Source organism: Arachis duranensis, chromosome 4, assembly GCF_000817695.3.
Source record: "Arachis duranensis cultivar V14167 chromosome 4, aradu.V14167.gnm2.J7QH, whole genome shotgun sequence".
NCBI lineage: Eukaryota > Viridiplantae > Streptophyta > Magnoliopsida > Fabales > Fabaceae > Arachis > Arachis duranensis.
In genome coordinates, this window is record NC_029775.3 from 30,182,167 (window position 1) to 30,187,048 (window position 4,882).

A 4,882-nucleotide genomic window follows, 5' to 3' on the forward strand; every position below is an offset into this window, starting at 1 on the left:
TGAATGGGGTTGGTCAGAACTTCCCAACTTCTTCTTTGAATCTCATGTCGGATCTCCGGAAACTCATTTTTCTTGAGCTTGAAAGGGACCTCAGGGATCACCTTCTTCTTAGCCACAACATCATAGAAGTGGTCTTGATGGGCTTTGGAGATGAATCTTTCCATCTCCCATGACTCGGAGGTGGAAACTTTTGTCTTCCCTTTCCCTTTTCTAGAGGTTTCTCTGGCCTTAGGTGCCATCAATGGTCATGGAAAAACAAAAAGCTTATGCTTTTACCACACCAAACTTAGAATATTACTCGCCCTCGAGCAAGAGAAGAAAGAAAAGAAAAGAAGAGAAAATATGGAGGAGAGTGGAGAAAAGTGTATTCAGCCAAGGTATAGGAGAGGGAGTTGTGTTGTGTGAAAATTAAGGAGAATAGAGGGGTTTATATAGTGAGGGGAGAGGGAGTAGGTTCGGCTATTTAGGGTGGGTTTGGGTGGGAAAAAAATTTTGAATTTTGAAGGTAGGTGGGGTTTATGGGAAAGAGTGGATGGATGTGAGTGGTGAAAGGGGGTAATTGGAAAGAGAGATTGAGGTGATTGGTGAAGGATTTTTTTTTTTGGGAAAAGTGTTTATGGGGAAGAGAGTTATTGGAAAGAGAGGATGAATGTTGAGAAGAGGGGAGAATATGGTAGGTGGGGATCCTGTGGGGTCTATAGATCCTGAGATGATCTTGTGGGGTCCACAGATCCTGAGGTGTCAAGGATTTACATCCCTGCACCAATTAGGCATGTACAATGCCTTTGCATGCAATTCTGGCGTTTAAACGCCGAGGTGATGCATGTTCTGGGTGTTCAACACCCAACTGCAGCATGTTTCTGGCGTTGAACGCCAGTTCCATGCTTGTTTCTGGCGTTCAGCGCCAGCTCTCCTCAGGGTATATTCCTGGCGTTTAAACGCCAGGATGCTGCTTGTTTCTGGCGTTCAACGCCAGATCCATGCTGTGTTCTGGCATTGAACGCCAGCCAGATGCTCCTTACTGGCGTTTAAATGCCAGTAAGTCCTTCCTCCAGAGTGTGATTTTTCTTCTACTATTTTTGATTCTATTTTTAATTTTAATATTTTTTTCGTGACTCCACATGATCATGAACCTAATAAAACATAAAAGAACAATGAAAATAAAATAAAATTAAAAATTGGGTTGCCTCCCAATAAGCGCTTCTTTAATGTCAATAGCTTGACAATGGGCTCTCATGGAGCCTCACAGGTGATCAGGTCAATGTTGTAGACTCCCAACACCAAACTTAGAGTTTGGATGTGGGGATTCAACACCAAACTTAGAGTTTGATTGTGGGGGCTTTGTTTGACTCTGTACTGAGAGAAGCTTTTCATGCTTCCTCTCCATTGTTAAAGAAGAAGATCCTTGAGCCTTAAACACAAGGTAGTCCCCATTCAATTAAAGGACTGATTCTCCTCTGTTAACATCTATCACAGCTCCTGCTGTGGCTAGGAAAGGTCTTCCAAGGATGATGCATTCATCCTCCTCCTTCCTAGTGTCTAAGATTATGAAATCAGCAGGGATGTAAAGACCTTCAACCTTTACCAACACGTCCTCTACCAATCCATAAGCTTGTCTTACTGACTTGTTTGCCAATTGTAATGAAAATATGGCAGGTTGTACCTTAATGATCCCCAGCTTCTCCATTACAGAGAGTGGCATAAGATTTATGCCTGACCCTAGGTCACACAGAGCTTTCTCAAAGGTCATGGTGCCTATAGTACAGGGTATTACGAATTCGCCAGGATCCTGTCTCTTTTGAGGTAAAGTTTGCTGAACCCAGGTATCTAGTTCACTAATGAGCAAGGGAGGTTCACCTTCCCAAGTCTCATTACCAAATAACTTGGCATTCAGTTTAATGATAGCTCCTAGATATTGAGCAACTTGCTCTCCAGTTACATCTTCATCCTCTTTAGAGGAAGAATAGTCTTCAGAGCTCATGAATAGCAGAAGAAGGTTTAATGGAATCTCTTTGGTCTCTATTGGGCCTCAGATTCCCGTGGATCCTGAATAGGGAACTCTTTCTTGCTTGAGAGATGTCCCATGAGGTCTTCCTCATTGGGATTCACATCCTCTCCTTCCTCTCTAGGTTTGGCCATATTGATTATATCAATGGCCTTGCACTCTCTTTTTGGATTTTCTTCAGTATTGCTTGGGAGAGTACCAGGAGGAGTTTTAGTGATTTTCTTACTCAGTTGGCCCACTTGTGCCTCCAGATTTCTGATGGAGGATCTTGTTTCACTCATGAAACTTAAAGTGGCCTTAGATAGATCAGAGACTAAGTTTGCTAAGTTAGACGTACTTTGTTCATAATTCTCTGTCTGTTGCTGAGAAGATGATGGATAAGGCTTGATATTGCTGAGCCTATTTCTTCCACCATTATTAATGCCTTGTTGAGGCTTTTGTTGATCCTTCCATGAGAAATTTGGATGATTTTTCCATGATGAATTATAGGTGTTTCCATAAGGTTCACCCATATAATTTACCTCTGCTATTGCAGGGTTCTCAGGATCATAAGCTTCTTCTTCAGAAGATGCCTCTTTAGTACTGTTGGATGCATTTTGCCATCCATTCAGACTTTGAGAAATCATGTTGACTTGCTGAGTCAGCACTTTGTTCTGAGCCAATATGGCATTCAAAGCATCAATTTCAAGAATTCCCTTCCTCTGAGGCGCCCCATTATTCACGGAATTCCTCTCAGAAGTGTACATGAACTGGTTATTTGCAACCATGTCAATAAGTTCTTGAGCCTCTGTAGGCGTTTTCTTTAGGTGAATGGATCCACCTATAGAATGGTCCAGTGACATCTTAGAGAACTCAGATAGACCATAATAGAATATATCTATCATGGTCCATTCTGAAAACATGTCAGAAGGACATCTTTTGGTCATCCACTTGTATCTTTCCCAAGCTTCATAGAGGGATTCACCATCTTTTTGTTTGAAGGTCTGAACATCTACTCTAAGCTTGCTCAGCTTTTGAGGAGGAAAGAATTTAGCCAAGAAGGCCGTGACCAGCTTATCCCAGGAGTCCAAGCTATCCTTAGGTTGAGAGTCCAACCATGCTCTAGCTCTGTCTCTTACAGCAAAAGGGAAAAGCATGAGCCTGTAGACTTCAGGATCTACTCCATTAGTCTTAACAGTCTCACGGATCTGCAAGAACTTAGTTAAGAACTGGTAAGGATCTTCTGATGGAAGTCCATGAAACTTGTAGTTTTGTTGCATTAGAGCAACTAATTGAGGTTTCAGCTCAAAATTGTTTGCTCCTATGGTAGGAAATGAGATGCTTCTTCCATCAAACTTGGACGTAGGTGTGGTATAATCACCAAGAAGATACTTTGTAATCCGGTGGTTACTGTTCGTTCTAGATAATTGCAATTAAACTCGGCTCAATCTTCAAAAAAGGATTGAGCCGAAGACAAAGATACTTAATTTATTGCATAAACATAATATATCTTATTTTTCTTTTTTATTATATCCATAAAGTTCTATATTCTAATCGATTAGATATACCTTATCTATTAGATATATATTAGAGTCTAGAAATGTAGAGTATATAAATAAATGGATATGGAATAGTTAAATTGGAGTATTTCAATAAAGAGAAATGGAAAAAATTGAATTAATAATTTAATAATTTTTCTAAAAAATTAGAAAGAATATTGACAAATATCAACTAGAATATATTTATTTATATAATAATAATAAAAACAAATTACTAAAAATATAATCAAATTCGATTTATATTAATATTTCATTTTTTTTTTTTTGAATTCATTTGTTTTCTTGCATTATTGTTGTTAGGTTCAGCTGCCATTTCCTTTTCTTGTTTGAAAATTTCAGCAAGGTTGTTTCTGGATTGTTGTAATTTAGCTTCTCTTAGTTTCCTCTTCAGAGTCCTTTCAGGTTTTGGATCAGCTTCAACAAGAATGCCTTTTTTCTTGTTCCTGCTCATATGAAAGAGAAGAGAACAGAAAAAGAAGATGAATCCTCTATGTCACAGTAAAGAGGTTCCTTATTATTGGTAGAAGAAGAAGGGAATAAAGAACGGAGAATCCAAACACAAGGGTAAGGATAAGGGCAATGATTTGAGATGAAGAGAAGTGAAGAGAGGTATTAGTAAATGAATAAATAAATAGGAAAAGATGATAGAGGGAGAAATTTTCGAAATTAAATTTTGAAAAGGAGTTAAATGATTTTCGAAAATAAAGATAAGAAATGAAATTAAAATTAAAATTTAAAATAATTAATTAAATAAAAATAAAGAATTTTTTTTTTGAAAAAGAAGGAAGTATTTTCAAAAATTAGAGAGAGAAAAGTTGTTAGGTGGTTTTGAAAAAGATAAGAAACAAATAAAAAGTCAAATAGTTAGCTGAAAAAGAGTTGAAAATCAAATTTGAAAAGATAAGAAGATTAGAAGTTAGAAAAGATATTTTAAAATCAAATTTTTGAAAAAGATAAAATTTTGAAAAAGATATGGTATAAAAGATAAGATAAGATAGATTTAATTTTTAAAATTAAAATTAATTACTTGACTAACAAGAAACTAAAAGATATGATTCTAGAATTTAAAGATTGAACCTTTCTTAACAAGAAAGTAACAAACTTCAAATTTTTGAACCAATCACATTACTTGTTAGTTAAGTTTCAAAAATTTTGAAATAAAATTAAGAAAAGATTTTGAAAATAATTTTTGAAAATTTCGAAAATCATGAAAAAAAAGAAAAAGATTTGAATTTTGAAAAAGTTTTAAAAAGATAAGATTTTTAAAATTTGAAAATTTGACTTAACTTACAAGAAACAACTAATTTTAAAATTTTTTGACTAAGTCAACTCAAATTTT

The 4,882-nt window shown here is 36.2% G+C and overlaps 1 non-coding gene across 1 annotated transcript; it reads left to right on the plus strand.

Moving 5' to 3' along the window:
• The first annotated feature begins 2,905 nt into the window (after positions 1 to 2,905).
• On the plus strand, positions 2,906 to 3,009 carry LOC127746954 (small nucleolar RNA R71). Its single transcript, XR_008008759.1, has one exon. It is a non-coding gene; the product is annotated as a small nucleolar RNA R71 (small nucleolar RNA).
• Positions 3,010 to 4,882: the final 1,873 nt, after the last annotated feature.